Raw genomic sequence first — 19,241 nt, 5'->3', positions numbered from 1 at the left:
CTTTGCATTTCCATATAAATTTGAGACTTAGCTTGTCTATTCCTGCAAAAGGGGTTGATTTAGTTTTGATAGGGATTTTATTGAGTCTATGAATCCATTTTGTGAAAACTCATCTTAAAATATTATGTTTCTAATTCATGAATATAGCGTAGGCAGTCCTTGCTTTGCCTGCCACAAACATGCACAGATTTCAGTTACCATGGTTTTGAAGTTCTAGATCAAAAAGAAAAGGTGAACTGAGCTATTCAAAGAGAAGGTCAGTGAAAATTTGCCCACCCCCCATATTAAAAAAAAAAAACAAAACTGTTTCTCTCTTCTGTAGAAATTTTATCTTTAATTTGTTGTGCTAGAATCTATCTTATCTTTAACTTTGCTGAGCTTGTCTTTTGGCATAGCACAGAGGGAGGGATGGGAGGGCAGTGGAATAAAGCCTAAGGACTTCCCTATGGTCAGGTGAGCAGCCAGCTTTTTCCTGTCTTCTTTCTAGGGCCAAAGTTTTCACCCACTTCACTTTATCACAGTGACTAAAGTATTAGAACCTCTCGGGTTCTAATTAGACACACATTTCCCTTTTAATATCGGAGTCCTGTTTCTAAGCACCATTGTGGCGGTTTGCTGCTGCCATATATACCTTGTATTGACCACCTGTTTGCTGAGATCTCTCTAAATCCACCCCCTGCCATGGTTGGAACCTCCACACTGTACCACTTGTACTTGTGCTGAGATTGATGCTCACCTTGTCCAAATTTTTTCAAGTAGTCAAGGGATCAAGGAAATACACTGCCTCTGATAATATTAATGCACATATATTGAATATCATTTTAAAAGCACTAACATAAACAATGAAATAAATAATTAAACTCACCCATAAGCTCCCAACTCAGAGAGATAGTGTTATTATTGCAATGGTTTATAGTTTACATAAAGTTACACCAATATACATACATAAAATTCTGCATATATTGATTTTGAAAATATTATTGTATTTACTTACTGCATAAACCACTTGAAAATTATTTTTTAAAAATATCAACACTAATGATAAAACTAAATTCTCCATTTATTGTTGCTGTGGCTGAGGTCATGCACTTCCCAGGGCTGCCCAAATCCAGTGACTAAGAGAATACTATAGAAGACCTAGGCATGTGACCCAATGTGGCACAATTCAAAGGTGTAGACCTCACTGCAGAACTCCTTCATGGGTTGGGTGAAGGCCCCCTACACATTTTTGGGCCCAAACTTTCAGTATCTGCTTCCAAAGAAGCCTAACCTACCACAGTCACCTTGATCTTGACTTTTTTCACAGACACAAAGATGCATGTAAAAATACAGTCCCTAATCTCAGAGATAACTACTCTTATCACTATCACAGACACATACACACGCCCACACCCCTGGTATTTGTTCTGGTCTGAATCTTTGTGTCTCACCTCCAAGCTCCAACCTTCAACCTTCAGTTGAAATCCTAATCCTCCAGGGTAATGGCATTAGGGGGTAGGGATTTTAGGAAGTGATTAGGTCAGGAGAGTAGAACCCTCCTGAATGAGATTAGAGTCTTACAAAACAGACCCAAAGGGCACTTGGGTGGCTCAGTCGTGAACTGTCTGCCTTCTGCTCAGGTCATGATCCCAGGGTCCTGGGATAGAGCCCTACATAGGGCTCCCTGCTTGGTAGGAAGCCTGCTTATCCCTCTCCCACTCCCCCTGCTTGTGTTCCCTTTCTCTGTGTGTCTCTCTCTGTCAAATAAATAAATAAAATGTTAAAACAAAACAAAACAACACAGACCCCAGAGATCTCTCTTGTTCCTTCTCCCTATGAAGATGCAAGGAGAAGATGAGCATCTGTGAACCAGGAAGAAGACCCTCATCAGATACCAAATCTGTTGACACCTTGATCTTGGACTAAGGCCTCCAGAACTGTGAGAAATAAATGTTGTTGTTTAAGCCCTCCAGTCTATGCTAATTTGTTATAGCAGCCAGAATTGACTAAGACTGCATCGTTTTTGTTATTTTAATATAGAATATACGGCAGGTAATATCACTGGGCAGCTTCATTATCTTTTCCTTTCTTTTCAGAAGTATGGTTGGAGATGTAGTCCTGTACATTGACCTACCTCATCATTTTAAATGCTGCTTTAGTTCATACTTACATACTCTTGACCTAAGGCAGTTTAGTCAGCTATTGCTCTATTGATGGACTCTCAGGTTAGTTCTAGTTTTTATGTATTTATCAACAATACCAAAAGTAATACCTTTGCATGTGATTCCTTTTGCAGAGGTGCAACTGTATATCTAGGTAAGTACTAAAAAGTGAAATTACTGGGTCAAAATAATAGTCTTGTTATTATCACATGCCCTCCAGCGTGGCTGTGGTAATTGAGACTCTTCAGCAATGAATATGACTAACACATTCCCTATATCCTCTCTGAAACACTTGTGTTCAAGTGTGTTTTGCCATTTTTATCCTGTAAATTTACTGCTAATGTCTTCTTTAAAATGTTTATTGGGATGCATTTGTTTTTCAGAATTTTCTTTTCTCTCTTTTATTTCATTGCCATCATACAAACTTTACAACTTATATAATGCTTTCACATCTATAATCTCATTTCATCCTCACAACAATTCTATAAAGTAGGCAGAGCAGCAATTTTTGTTAATGAAGTTTGAAAGAAAATATTTCAATATAAATGTTCATCTATAATATAATAACATGTAAATAGGTTTAGAAGTAAAGTTCTGCAGTATTTACATATATTTTATATTCCAATATTTTGTTTTGCTATTTCCGGGAAAAAAATGAAACATTTCTTATTTTTAAACCTTGCTGTATTCACTGCTCAGTTGAAAAATATCTTAATTCAAGGGCAATTGAGAGGGTTTATTCATTTTAAATATTAGGCAGCTTTCCCTCTGAGAAAATTGTCTTTTTTTTATATGATATTAATTATCTTCACAGTTCCCCAAATTCAGAATCCAAGACCATTTGCCTTATTATTCCTTAAAACAGTATAATATCATCTGTCTAAAAGTTATCCAACAACTTCTGAGACTTTAATTAAATTTTCATTCTTTTCTTGCTGCAACAGAAATGGAATTTTTCTTAGATAAAATATACATATAAACTTGACCCTGAAATTAACAACTCAAGAAGTGTAATGCAAATTTTAATGAGCTATTATTGGAAACCAATAGACGAGATGAGACAATGGGTTGCAAAATATAATTTATGGCACTGTCCTTAATTTTCAAACTAATTTAACTTCTGGAAAGTTTGGAGCTATCTTAAATAAAGGGCAACTAAATACCTGATAGAATATACAAATACAGTCACATCAAATCCCATCTTTTCAGGGATTTTTTTGCCAGGAATCCTGGCCACCTCTGCTACTTCCACTCTGTCACTTTCTTTTTCTCTCTCTCCCTCTCATTCCCCCCTCTCTATTCTATATAACACCATATCTCTCCTCTTTTGCTGAATTATGCATCTTACTACTCACTTCTTAGTCCTTTTTTTCCTTCTTCCTATCTTTGTTTTCCTAAGATTTCAAACCTGAGTTCACTTACTGTATGATGTTCCACCACCAGCCTGAGAGTCAAAAGCCTCTGCTCCAATACCACAGTTAACAGAATAACTGTGCTTCCCACACTGAAGCTCATAACCAGATGAGACAGGCTCTCAATGTCTTCAAGTCATGTCCTTTTTGCCTTTACATATTAGTCAGAGTTCTCCAGAGAACAGAACCAATGGGATATACAGATAGAGAGAGGTAGAGATAGAAATAGATAAAGAGATGAGAGAGAGAGAGAGAGAGACTGATTGTAAGGCATTAGCCCATGTGGTGGTAGGGGCAGGCAAGATGGTAGAGGGCGGGTTGACAGGCTGAAAACTTAAGCAGTGTTTCTGTGTTTCAGTCTTCTTGAGGCTAAGTTCCTTTTTCAGGAAACTTCAGATTTGTCTTTTAATGCCTTTCACTGATTGGAAAAGGCCTATCCACATTACAAAGACTCATTTCCCTTACTGAAGTTCCCTACTTTAAATGTTAATCTGATTTAAATGTTAATCATATCTAAAAATTCCATTCACACTGATACTTAGAGTGATGTTTGACCAAACAACTGGGTGCCATAGCAAATTTGGCACATAAACTTAACCATCACACCTTGAAATAAGACTCAGTCCTTAGTATTCCAGGGCAAAGGAAAATAAATGAGAAACAAAGCAAAATGAAACCAAAGAAAAAGAATCCAGAGACACAGTCACACAAACACAGACACTGAACACTTATTACCTTAATTGGTGCTTTTTGTATTTAAAATTAAAGTCAGGAATTAACGTGTATATTTTCATGCCATTTACTTCTTATTTAATTTCTTTACTTTTTTAGATAAATACCAAATGAATAATATGATTCCCAGTTTTTCATTACAAGGTACTGAAGCTTGTATAGGTTAACAAAGTCATCCATAATCATATAGTTGGCAAAGAGTCTTAAAAATGTACCTACCATCTGAAGATAATCAAAAGAACAGTTGAGGTTCAATCTGGCCAGAAGTTTTGGCTGAGGAAATCTGACTCCTTTAAGTTATAAATGAAGAATAGGAAAAAGAAAGAAGATATTTGTATAGGGTTAGTAACAATGGATTGCATGCTGGTCATGGAGGATGTCAAAATATGACACAGTGATCCACAGTTAAAAAAAAAAAAAAAAAAAAGAATTGGGGTTAATGAACTTGAAGAATGACCATGATGGGCATTCTGAAATAGTGATCTGGGCTGGTAGAATGGGGTCTGTGGAATCATGGCATGAGAGCAATGTCCTTACTAATGGTATAAGATACAGGTATGTGACAATAGGAGCAGGAGGCTGAAGAGGTTCAAAGGAAAGGGCTTTGGAAGAGGTAAAGGAATTGAGAGGCCAGGTGATTTGTGAGTTACCTATTTGTATACTGACATGTCTGGAAGTTATGATAAGAGTTGTGGTGGGATGGAAGAAGAGGCATGAAGCCAGAAGCCAATGTCTTTGACAAATGAAAGAAAATGACCACAGACCACTTCATGCATAACCTCATCTAGACAGTGCAGCTAGGGGCATAATTCTGTGGTACAACCTTCAAAGGACCTGGAGATGGAGACTGGGCAAGGATGTAAGAGGAATATTTAGAGAGTGACAATGACCCGAAAGCACTGAGGTGTAAAGCCATGCCTGTGTAAAGCACTGGAAATAGGAATAGTGATTCTGCCACTAAGCACATTGTGCTAGTATGAGATGAAGCCAAAGGTATGTGAGGTCAAAAATATTCAGAGCCAAAACAACTGCAGGCAATAGTGGGTGTCATAAGGAAAACCCAAGAGTTTGGAGCCTTTTCCCTTGGCAGGATGGCCAGCTCTCCATTGGATGATCATTCTGTGGTGTGTGGTTAGATTCTACAGGAGCAGGAGAGCTATGTGAAATCAGGTTTCTTCCTACCTAATCTTATTTTGTCTACTGGGGTGGGATTATGCTTAGTTATAACATTTTCCACATTCCTGACTTGGGGAGAAAAGATCTGAAATAAATGGAAGTTTGAACAGAAAATGATACCCATGTAATGTGCATCAAGGGGTCACCATTTTCTTCTTCCAATTTTACAAATTGCACCATTTCTTCTTTACATGACATGACAGTAATGTCATTTGCTGCCAACTAGCTGTCATTTTGATGCCAAAAATCATCAGACTCTTGTATCACAGATATTAGAGAACCATATGAAAAAAAATGTGTTGACATTTTTCACTCATAATAATTTAGGATTGATTATTTCCATCTTTAATTTATCCAAAAATATATGTGAAAAAATGTTCAGTGACTGAATCACAAATGACAATGACTGAAGGGAAGGTGATAAGAATTTATATTAAAAAAAAAACTACCTATGAGAATTGTTATTCTTATATTAGTAGAAAAATAATCTTCCTGGACTATTTACTATTAGCAAACATGAAGAGATTAAGTGATTCCTTTGGATTATACTTCATAATAAATTTGATCTATAGTGGGGCACCTGGGTGGCTCAGTGGGTTAAGCCTCTGCCTTGGGTTCAGGTGATGATCTTAGGGTACTGGGATGAAGCCCTGCATCTGGCTCTCTGCTAAGCAGGGAATCTACTTCCCCACTCTCTCTCTGTCTGCCTCTCTGCCTGCTTGTGATCTCTGTCAAATAAATAAATAAAATCTTTAAAAAAAAATCTTTTACAAAAAAATTTTGATCAATAGCAACTGGTATAAAGGTTGTTTTAATGTGGCATGTAAAGACATAAGTAATCTGCTTCCTTCTCTACATCGTAAAGTAACTTCAAGTTCTTGATGATTTTATCATTATTAGATTCTAGCACTGTTAAAATTCTTAGAGATTCTATAATCCAGTTCATCATTTTATTGATAAGAAAACTGAGGAAGAGCTAAACTGGCAATTGCTAAAATTTAGCATTCATTCTTTATTGTAGGCTAGGCAAGGTTCATTATTTAATTCTTTTTAATAAGAGTTCAATTTGGAATTTCAGGCCATCAGGAAACCTGGAGAGTTTTAAGAGGATTATTAGGCTGTTCTTTTGTTGCCCACACAGAACAATGTTGGACTAAACTCCCACAATGGTTTTAGCACTCTGCTTATGAGATACATTGTATTTTCCTTGAACTAAGGATAGTTGGGCATTGTGCCCAACTAAACTGATGTTCACTTGCTTCTTACAGTAAATTCACCTCATATGAAAATAGGACTCAGGATTCTGATTGGTCTTCTTTCCTGGGAAACATGCAATAAAACAGATAGTAAAAGTACCTACCTACAACTATTGATGCTACAGTTGCTGAAGGCTGTACCTGAGCCTCATCCTTTCTTTCCTCTGCAACACATTCTACCAACTCAATGAACACCTCCGCTGCTCTAGGTGACTTGCCTGGTGGGGTAATCCAGACCTATCCCGGTTTTCATACCTATCTCATATCTTGGCTTATGTGTTTGTCCATTTAACAGTAAAACTGGTTATCATAACATCAAGAGACACTACAGTTTACCACTGGAGTGCCAAATATATTCTCCTTTCTCCATGATGTAGGAGGAAGCCAACATCTTCATAATTGGGGTCATTTAGCCCACCCAGTACACTCATATCTTTCCTTGCATATTAGTCTCTGAGTATGAGGAGCCTGGTATGATCAAAAGACAGTCAAGTCTTGGAGTTCAATGGAGGTTCTATAGTGTTACCACATGAAGACATTCTCTTTATAACAACCAGGATCTCCAAATTCATAGAGCTTAAATCTGGATTACAGGGAATGTGTATTTCCTGACTAGGTAAATGATGAGATAGGGGTGTCCCTCCTACTTCCGCTTTTAGTTACTGAGCAGATGCATTCTACCTACAGAAGAACTACATAATAGTCATTAACTTAGAATATACATTCTGTTTTCACGAATGATAACCCATCTCCGACCTGGAAACCTCAGTTATATATTTAAAAGGTCAATCCACTACTGTATTTTCCCAAGATCTTTGAGGTGGTGTAATATATGATAGGAGCAGTGAGGGATGCATCTGTGAGTTATTCACAGCCAACGTCCCAAGGAACTGGAAGATGGATATATCAGACCTGAAGGAGAGACACATGAAGCACAGAGCACTTAAAAGTGGTTTGGGGGGCGCCTGAGTGGCTCAGTGGGTTAAGCCTCTACCTTCGGCTCAGGTCATGATCCCAGGGTCCTGGGATCAAGCCCTGCATCGGGCCCTCTGCTCAGCAGGGAGCCTGCTTCCCCCTCTCTCTTTGCCTGCCTCTCTGCCTACTTGTGATCTCTGTCTGTCAAATAAATAAATAAAATCTTTAAAAAAAGTGGTTTTGACAAGTGGTTTTGATGCAGCCTTCCTGATATTGTGTATAACATAATTATAAGGTAATCCTGTGAACAAATATTTTACTGAAGACCTAGTATGTGATATGTAAGATTTTGTCATCAAGTGAGAAGCTGGAGAAAAAATAATTTACTGAAGTTAGTGCTAGGCAGGATGTCAGAAAGGATTAACATAAGCTGTTGTGAACACTAAATATCACCTATGAATTTGCCTAAAATGGTACATTTTTATACTAGATAGTTAATATTTATTGAATCTTATAGTCTACAGTTATAATTTTATCAGGGGTTAACAATTATCCCCAAAACTTTGAAAACAAATGATTTCTCTGCATTTGAGGATCACCGTCCTTGTTTGAGTGCTCAGATTATAAAAAAGGGCAGAGTTGGGGGAAATAAACAAAAGAAGGGGTTACCTGTTTGCCAATCAACATAATTTAATTAAACCTGGGATCAGTGAAGAGGTAATTGCAGCACCTGGCTCACCTTCACAGCTAATTTTGTCTGTGTGGAGAAATGTTCTCCTTCTGTAAAATACAGAGCAGCATGATCTCCTGGTGGTAGGTAGGTAGGGAACGAGTGGATAGAGACCCCAAAAGTGTAGTGAGATTTTACACTAGCCAATAAGGTGATAATAAAGAGAGGTGATCAAGGACAAAAAAGCATTCAGAGGAGTTGGTGGCCTGGATGAGAGACATGATGAACAGCCTGAAGGTTGTGGGAAAGCTGAGTTCACACAAGAAACCTGGTGTATTTCAGATCGTATTTGATCAAAGTAATTCCCAATCCATGAAGTGGAATATAGAAGCAGACATTTTCATACTACATCTTATCCTCAGGAGTGGGAGACACGTACCCCAAATAGGACTGTACCCCTAAGGCCTCTGGTGGAGCAGGGCATCAGGGATGGAAGGGGAAGATGAGGCTGTTCTGAATTGTTACCAGGTTTTATGGTTTTCCATAGGTCAACAAACACAAAGTTAGATTGCTGGTCTATCTGTTTAGGGGAGGTCTCACATCAATGAGGTCAAACTACATTTACCTTTGGATTGTTTTTATAAGACCCTTTACAGCTGATTGAGATAACCTTTTGGCTTTCTGAGCCCCCTTTCTCTCTTGGGTCTTTCACACAGTCCATACCATTTCTGGGATTTGTCAGTTTCCACCGAAGAAGTGATACATTGCCCAACATCTTCAAAATATTGTCTCCAGACTTAGCATGGATATCAGTGTTCCATGTCAGACGCTAGTGGTGAACTGGAGAATTTTTGCTTCATTCCTGCAGTGAATGTGACTGGATCCAGACCTTTAAAAATAGGGATGCAGGTCACCTTTCCCGTCCCCAACTCCCTAAGATTTTGTTGTATGTCCTCCACAGGTTTCCAGCGTCTCACATATCCAGGAAGATTCTCCTCATTGAGCCATGCCTCTCTGCTGGCTAGAATAATCCAATCTATAAAGGGGCTAATACCTTGAAACCTCTGAGTACCATACAAGTGCTGCCAGAGGGCCAGGTGTGTGGTGATGTTGCTCATTTCCTCTCCCTCCTACCCCATCAGAGAAAAGCCTAGTTATTTCCTCTAGCCTTTTGCTGTAACTTGGACAGCACATTAGTAAGTTCGGTGGGGGGGGCGGTATTTTATTTCATTAGGAATATTTCCTGCACTGGAAACTTTCCTAGGGCTGGGGTTGTTGGTGCTGTACTTCTGCTTTCTTTTGTATTAGGGGTCAGAAGGCAAGGCTGTTTTGTCTGCTTCACTGTCACCACAATATCTTCCTCTTTTCCAGGGATTCTCTCTGCTACAGTGTGCTCGGTGTAGTTTCTCAAGCAAGCACATTAAGGCAGCCAGCATTTTGGGGTACCCTGATACTCACGTGGTATGCCACAAGCATATGGCATAAGGGGCATCCTTCCCCTCTAAAAGTCTAGGGCCAGCTCAGGATTGCCCCATGGATGTCTCTTTTCTAAGACCCATTTCTTAGTCTCCTAGCTCCCTGACAATTGTTGGCTCCCAGCCTCTTCTAGAGTGTCCTGAGTATAACTGAGTATAATTGAAATCATCCTGTTTGTAGAACAAGGGGAGATGGAAAAAAGAAGTTGGCCACTCCAGATGAGTAGGTGGCAGGTATAATAAACAAGAGAATGTAAATATGAGACTTGTCTTGGGCGGCTGCAAGATGAGTAGAGCTCCACACAAGCTGGCCAACCTCAAACGTTTATATGGAGGCATTAACTGGTTCAGTCATGTATTCAGTCCAGGTGATCTCAACAGGAACTTTCTTTTTCTGAGACACATCCTTGGAATGGCTCTGGTTATGTGAACAGTGGGCCAAACCCACACTCCAGGACATGGGAGAGAATGAGACACCTTCCATTGCCCAAGCCTAGCTCAAGGATCTAGCAGCAGTCAAGTCCTTTCCATGAGCTCCCCTAACAAGTGGGTGCACTGTTTATTCTTTCTTAGACTCACTGCAAGCATCTGTAGTTATGGGTAATGGCATGGCTTACTTCACAGAGTTCCTGAAAGTCTTACATAGGGACCACATACTTAAGTGGTAGAGAGTTGACTGGCACATCACACGGTCCACATACCCTAACGTTATCTTTCCTCTCTATCCTAAACCCTGTGCACTAAACAAGAGGATGAAGATGCTGAGGGGAGTCCTGGCATTCATTTCTCTTCCAGCAATATTTTTGGTAAGCATGTAAATACACTATTTTCTTTGTAAAAGATACCTCTCCTGCCTGTTACGTGTGCTCAATAATTTTTGTATATTATCTGTTATGCAATTTACACCCACTCCCTTCTCTCGTACAAAATGAAATAAATGAAAAGACAAATGAAAAAACTACTTTGGGAGAAGCTAGGAGAGGCTATAAAAATGGCATATTATATAGGGATATGACCCAGGGACTTTCATAAAATAATTTAGCATCCAGAATTTCTTCATGATGAGTAGTATAATAAAACCCCTGAAACTACCATCTCAAATTTGGGGAAGACCAGAGGATAAAAAGAGACCACATTCACATTTGTTTTTAGAACCTCTCACCTTGACTGCTTTTCCTTTGAAAATGAGCTCAGGCTTGATGTTGAAAAGAACTATAAAGTCAGGTTAAGTCTTCTTAATATTATTTTGAATGTCATACTATGGATTGGACCTTTCTTAGCAAAGAACTTTTTTTTAGGTACATAACTAGAACAACTTGAGCTGTTGTGCAGATGTAATGCTGTGCCCTCCTTGACAGAGACACTTTTATATCCTGAAGATAATTACTCTTTAATAAAGGAAACAACAGAATAAAAAATTTGTGTAAAACAACACTAACCCTCAATCTACGTTGACAGGTTGTAGTCTTGATGCACAAGGTCAGTTGGTTTGTCCAAAGAGCATCTTGCATGATGATCTTTTAGGAGTGGGCATTGCAACACATGCAGAGGACTAAACATAGGTCATAGGTTAATGTAGATTAAATTATTTATATGTATTGAGTAGCATTTTTATTGCAGGACTTTTTCTTTTAGCTACATCTTAGGGGCAAATATTATAATCTGAATTTTACAGATGCAGACAAAACCCATAGAAGATAAACAACCCAACATACTGCTGGTTTGCATGTGCTCTTGTATGACTTAGTCTTTATTCATCTGCTTATATTTGAGTCTAGTTTGTAGTTGTGTATGTGTGATCTCTTTATTAATTTTTGATATCAGGGTTATACCGATTTTAAAAAGTGGATTGGGAAATGGTTTTCTGTGTTCTAAAAAAATGTTATACCATGATCATTATGTATGTCTAGGAAAAGTATAAAAATTAACCTCTTCAACTACTTGTACTCAGAGACTTTTTTTTTTTTTTTAAGAGAGAGGGAGAGAGGGAGAGAGAGAAAGATGTGGGGGGAGGGACAGAGGGAGAGAGGAAGAAAGAACATCTTATGCAGGGTCCGGGGAGCCTGACACAGGACTCAATCTCACGACCCTGAGATCATGACTTGAACAGAAATCAAAACTTGTATGCTTAACTGACTGAGCCACCCAGGTACCCCTATACTCAGAGGCTTTTTGAAAATAACTTGGAAAATTGATTTACTGATTATTTTGTTCCAAACTTTTTGCCTCTTCAGAGTTTCTACTACATCTTTATTTTACTAAAGTAATTTACATTTCCATGAGAAAATTATCAATATATCACTGATATATTTTTAAATTTATTAGCAGAAAGTGTGGTGCTCTCATTATTTTTGGTGCTTTTATAAATATTTTAATAAGGAATGTTAGAAGGTGAATCAACTATTGATGGTTAGCTTTTCATAATTTGTGGTTGTTTTGTGAGCTTGACCTAAGGATAAGGGTAGTGGCCCCCAAGGTATCTTATTAGCAAAAGAAAAAATGATAATTACGTTGTCATTTTATATTGACATAAAGATCAAAACCAGAACATTCAGATAAATTCAACACTTGCACACTTTATTCCACAGCTTCAGAATCAAAACGTACATTCTGTCCATAATAAAGAATTTTTGAAAGATTTTATTTATTTATTTGAGAGAGAACATGAGCAAGAGGAGTGGGAGAGGGGAGCCCGATACAGGACTGGATCCTGGGACACTGGGATCATGAACTGAGCTGAAGGCAGATGCTTAACTGACTGAGCTGCCCAAGATGTTTAAGGAAACTACAATTTCAGAATAATATTAAGTAGAAGAGTGGGTGGGTGGATCATCATGGGGGTATTTATGTTGCCCAACAGTCCTGAAGAAGTTGAAAACAAGGATTTTTAACTTACATCCAATCAAAATTGCATAATGGATAGACTATCCATCTAGCTTTGTTACAAAAAATGGAAATACCAAATGTACCTGGGGCACTTTCCCACATTCCTCATGTGTGCTCATTAATTTCTTTATTCAATTCACATAGTTATGAAGCATCTGTTTAGATCCAGGAACCAAGATAAAGTCACAAAAGGGGCAGAAAAGTCCCTTAACAGAGATTGTGTTCTACCAGAGAAGACAAAAATAAACAAGCAAACTGACAAGTGACATGATCTTAAATGTTAGCCCTGCTATGAAGGACATGGTCAGGGTGATGTGATAGAGAAAAAAGGGGAACACTACTTCAGAAGTCTCAAGGGAAGGCTTTTCCAAGAAGGTAAAATTGACAGGAGGAAATAAAATGAAACTCATCTATGTGAGGTCCTTGAGAAAGAACGTGGCAAGCATGTGGAATAACAAACACAAGTGTCCTCAGATGAAAGAAAGATTGGCCCATCCTAGGACTCTGTCCACATGCCCTAAGCTGTGGGAGTGGTGGCTAGTGCCAGATGAGATGAAGGTGGTATGAGAGACAGAGTCAAGATTACAAAGGCCTTATTTAGCAAACAAAGGGACTGATGTTTTAGTTTTGGTGGCCAGAGAGATCACACATGGTAGGGGAAGAACAGGTGAGCAGGAGAAATTAACATCATTACTATTTGTCATTGTGGTTTTTCAGAGTTCTAGACTGGGTGGAAGAGGGGTTCCAGTTATAGCCTATGCTTCTGAAATCAACCTGTACCATAAAGTAGAAACCATGCACTCTCCATATTGAAGACAGCCAACTTTGCCCTTAGCTACTCAATGCATTCATGTTTAGGAGTTAAATTTAACATGGTGACAGAATATGATTTTGATGTTGTATAGGAGACTTATGGGTAGATTTTGGCTCAGACAGTGAGATTTAGTGGTGTTCAGAAATAATTGTCTGTTATGTGATTTTTGCACTACTGGGAAAGTTTAAATTGAAGTCTCCCTTTAATTCTTGAAGAGGTAGAGTTCATTCATACTTGAGAAATAGAGTTGGAAGCTCTAGCAAAGAAAAAAAAAGATAGAATTTTCTCATAATTTCTGTCTATTGTCATTTCACCAATCTTATAATATTTTCTTTTCCTTGAAAGAAAATAAGAAGGCATGGTAAAGGCAAACTTTATATTTTGTCTTTAGGGTAACACTATCCAGCCCATCATACTCTGTAAGCCAAATTCACCCACATTTTCTGTTCTTGCTCATATAATCAGTCCTCTAATGCTTTCTTCCCTTTTCTATTTCCAGAATTTGTAGTGATCTTTCTTTCAAAGGAATCTGAAAATACCAAAATCATAGGACGAATCACTACATGATTTTTTCTCTGCCTAAATTTTTGAGATCAACTTGTCCTTATTTAGATACTTACCAATTCCTGAAAAATAGTAAATATTCAATAAACATATGTCAAAAGGCTGAGTTAAATGAGTTAAAGTCTTCTTAGTCTTCTGCTTGTGCTTTACTTCAAAAGACCAATGGTCCTAGAGGGTACAGAGAATATAAGCAAAGGAATTCTGTAATCTTTAAAATTATAAGATTTATTGTTACTTTTTATTATTATTATTATAAAAAGAAAGCCACATATCAGAATGACCTAGATTTCCTTAAGAATTTTGAAGCAGTTGATGACAACCTAAGTAAGGGTCAGCTACCAGCTGGCAGCTAGATAAAAAACTGAGGTGGTACCACAGTGTGGATTGTATTTAATAAGAATAGTGAGCCAATGAAGGGGAAAAAAATGCACATGTATTTGGCCTCTTCTTTTATCTCTGACACTTTGTAAATCTGCCCTCACTCAAAGTTAGTGACCTTGAGATCTCAAGCAAACAAACGTATTTTATCATTTTAATCTATTGACTAGCACTTAACCTTTACTTCAATAAAATTATAATGTAGGTTGTGTCTACTTTTTTTTCATACTTTCCATAATGTCTCATGTACTCCTCCCAACTTCACCAGCCTGATAATAGACGTCTCCATTATTTCCTCATTTATCTCTTTCTGTCAAACTAGATTCTTCTCTTTCTTTCATGTAAGTGAGGCACTCTGATCATCTGCATGTAACTAATGTTTCAGTTAGCTCAATATTATTCACTGGTTGGTGGGGACTCATGTACCACAGGGCTCACTGGTGAGAGAGAGGCTGAACTCGTGTTGAGTCAAACTGGGACAGTGAGCAGGGCCCAGGAGAGGAAGGGGTGGAGTTCTGCAAGGAAATGTAGGTGACTCTATAGAGGGACAGAACCCTTGGGTTCCTCAACACAAAGTTAGGTGGACAAATAAGGAAAGAAACACACTTTCTTTTTTTTAAAAGCTAATGTAAGAAAGTCTACCAGGAACATGAACCGGAGTTCAGGGTTATCACATGGTCAGGATCATTTCTGTTTTTGACTGTGACGAGTGTTCTCTGATTTTTTTTTTTTTTAATTCCCATGTAGTAACAATCTCTGTCAATATACCTGACACCATCTAGTTTGAGTCAGAGCCATGAAGGCTCAATGGTGTTTAAGTCATTTGCCTGAGGACACACAACAAGTACATTGCAGAGTTGAGATTCAAAACCACCAGATCAGCAAATTTGGTTCATCTTATACCTAGGGCCACGGAATTGCAGCAATATGAACGCTGGTCTATCTCACTCCCATGGTGTACTACTAGGAGCTAGGCTAACCACACAACTGACCTGGGGCCATTGGTCACCTTAATAAGGGTTAAAATAGTAAAGAAAGATATATTATGTTTGGGGATAAGTGTGTGTGTGTGTGTGTGTGTGTGTAGTGGGAAAACACTGAGTAGTACTTGAGATTCAGAGACACCTGTTCTGATGTCAGCTCTGCCACCTACAACTGTGGGATCTCTTGCAAGATATGTAATCTTTCCAAAACTCAGTCTTCTCACCTATAAAATGGAGAAGATAATAGAATTATAATAAAAGTTAAATTAGTTAATTCTTAACATTAATTTGCCTAATCTCAGATTACAGTTTCAGAATAAAGGTTCAGTAAATGTTACTGTTTTTATTATTATTTCATTATTATTATTATTATTATTACCATATATTACTTTTTCAAACTACAAACCAGAGGTACTTAAAGTCCTTCAATAACACGCATCCTATTTCCATTACTGCTGTAACTTTGCAGCATAGGGTCGGTAAACCTTGGCTATGAAGTTTATATCTTTAAACACAAGCCTTTATGGTCAATGATGGAGCATTTGGCAAAAAATTGAAGTCCTCTAACATCAGAACTGAACTTACACAGTATGGAACAAAAGCAGACAATAGAGACATAAGTCATCACAAAGTTATGTGAGGAAGAATTGAGAAAACTGAAGACATAGCCTGAAGAAGAAGACTGGCTTAAAGAGTTCTGTAGATACTCAAAGAGTCATTCTAACAAAGAGAGATTTGACTTTTTAAAGTCTCTACAGATATCTATGACCAATGGGCGATGGTTACAGGAAAATAGTTGAACTTAGCTATTGAAATGGACTGTCCTGTAAGGTAATAAGCTACCTATTATCAGATTTCAGTGAAATATCAAGAATATAGAGATCAAAGACACAATGGGAGCAAAGGGTTTATAATATTTCCTTTTGATTCCCTCTCTTTTCTTCACTATATGATAGAACCACTTGCTTGAGAGTAGTCTTCATTTCTGTTAGCCTCATGAGGCATAAGGGACCAGGAATGTTATGGCTACGTTGGTGCTGATGCTTCTCCACTTTCCAGTCCCAGTCACCAGGATGGTGGCGCTAATGGGAATTTGAACCTGAAGTTGTTACTAGCAAGATTGTACATTTTCTTTTTCTTTTTCTTTTTTTTTTTTAAAGATTTTATTTATTTATTTCACAGACAGAGATAGGCAGAGAGGCAGGCAGAGAGAGAGGAGGAAGCAGGCTACCTGCTGAGCCGAGAGCCCGATGTGGGGCTTGATCCTAGGACCCCGGGATCATGACCTGAGCCGAAGGCAGAGGCTTTAGCTCACTGAGCCACCCAGGCGCCCCAAGATTGTACATTTTCTTGGACCATCCATTCTCTTTTGCCTTTCCAAACCAAGAAAGATGGCAGCAGGAGGTGGGTCAAGTTTCAAACTAACTATTCTGGATGAATTACCAAAACTGTTAAGACTAGCTTAAGCATACAGTCCTGTTCATCTCAGAGTCTCAACTTCTAGCCAATATTTTAAATTGAGAATTTCTATTGTACTATATGTATTCATAAATATAAATATGTTGTATCTTTCTATTTGTGATCCAGTTGCCAAGCTATCTTTGAATATATGAAGCCAATCATTAGTTTCTAGTGTCTTAAGTGTATTTTTTTATTACTTTGCTCAATTCCCTTAAGAAAAGACCAGTGTCCTTTAAGATGTAGGGTACTCTCAGTACATATAAGTATCTTAGTTAAGTGATGCTCTAAGCCAAAAGCTTGTACATATCTTCTATGAAATTAAAGACTTATATGTAGATTCTTTTTCTCTGCCCCATTTGGGGTAGAACCAAAATCAGCTTTTCCTGCAAATGTACACTTCAAGTGCATAGGCTTCATGTGAATAATAGATTTTTATCTATGTAGGACTCACACCTGATGATGTACAGTAACTACTGTACTTTGTCACACATAAAATACCCATCTCGATTATTGAGTTAGCGGCCCATCAAGGCAATGCGAAAGATATGAAACCTTGAGAATATTCATTGCAAGTAATGAAAATATGTTTAGAAATCACTTTTCTGTGGCACCTGGTTGGCTCAGTGGGTTAAGCCTTTGCCTTCAGCTTATGTCATGATCTCAGGATACTGGGATCAAGCCCCACATCAGGCTCTCTGCTCAGAGGGGAGCCTGCTTCCCCCTCTCTCTCTGCCCGCCTCTCTGCCTACTTGTGATTTCTCTCTCTATCAAATAAATAAATGAAATATTAAAAAAAAGAAAAGAAATCGCTTCTCTAAGTGAGTCACTAGCAAGAAATTGGCTTATTATTATAGACTGTATTTTGTTCTGAAAAATCAATCTTCCCTTCAACTCTGTCATCTAGCAGCTCATCAGATATTTAAAGCATCAAATGAGCTGTCTGCCTTTAACCATTCTTAGAAATTTGGGCATTTTCACAGTTTATCAAGTGACATTAGGGCCATTATTACACAGATTGAAAACACAGTTACAGCAAAATAATTGAATGACTGCTATGCTTCTTTAAATGTAATCGTTCTGCTCACGTTTAGTCATCATTGGCTAAAAAAATAGCTGCCTTTCTTGGAAGGGTACAGATTCCAGGGGAGACGTGGGTAAAAATATTAAGCATCATACATTATTTCAAACATCTGTAAGTGTTTGTATTACACATTATGAAAGGCTTGATATAAAATGCCACAATTGAATAGGAAAATATTAAAAATGTCAGCACTATTATATCATTTCTGAAGACCAATTTGCTTTTTTTTTTTTTTTTGTAAGGTTATAATGAGCCTGGTTCATTTGGTTCCTATCATTTCTCTTTTCAGTAGTAATGGAAATTTTCCCCCTTAGGCACAGTATGCTATTCTTGTCTTAGACGATTAGGCAGAAATGAAGAAGATCATAAAGGTGAGAGATTTTTCCACAAACAATATGATGCACAATACAGTAGCTTGCACAATTTAGACTGAGGAATTCCAAATGAAGTCAAGGATGGTGGTTTTGTAATGTGGCAGAGCCTACAGAAAACAAGTAACAAAGCTTCCATTTCTCACCATACTGGGAGGTATGTGGGAAGGCAAAGTTTAGCCTTTGCCTCAGCCTTTCTTTGAATGCTCAATAAGCTGTCAAACAATATAATTTAACTCGAGAATGAATGTAAAGTACTGATCTCAAGTGCACTGAGGCTAGAATAACAGGAATCAAATAATTATAGGTCTATTTAAATGTAATAGGATTTTTTTTTAGTAACTATTTTTTGAGGATTAGCATTTGTATATCGGATGTGTCTGAAACAAGAAGGCTCATTACCTATTATGCCTCCAGAAGCAAAGGTGTTAATTGCACTTTTGAGAAAGAATTTAGAAAGAGCACGTGTTTCAGAACAGCCAAAACTGAAAGTTACTTCTGTTTCTGTCACTCTTAGTTAATGGGACTGGACAAAAGCCATTTAAATCCACTCATCTTATTTCTTTATCTGCACATGGAGTTATGTTTAGTTTGAACCATATGAAGCTGTTATTTGACCATATTTTACTGAACAAAAAGTTCACAGTGTTGCTGAGAGAATAAGTGAATAAACCAACAACCTCAGGGAGAACACATGATTTGGTGCAACTGATTATCTTTCCTCTTCAGTCATGAACCCTCAAAGCCTTCCAGACGTAGCTCTAGCACCCGTTCCTTTCAGAGAATAAGGAAGCATCTCATAATAATGAGTTAATCAATAACTATGAATAGAACTTTGCACTCAGTATCTCACTTAATTAATTCTTGCAGTATGAGGTAGGTCTTATAATTATTTATATAAAGTGGTTTGCAAACTGAAGTCACAT

This window comes from Martes martes, assembly GCF_963455335.1.
Source record: "Martes martes genome assembly, chromosome: 2".
NCBI classification, from domain to species: Eukaryota; Metazoa; Chordata; class Mammalia; order Carnivora; family Mustelidae; genus Martes; species Martes martes.
The sequence above is the reverse complement of the archived record's forward strand: the minus strand, read 5'-3'. Positions refer to the sequence as shown.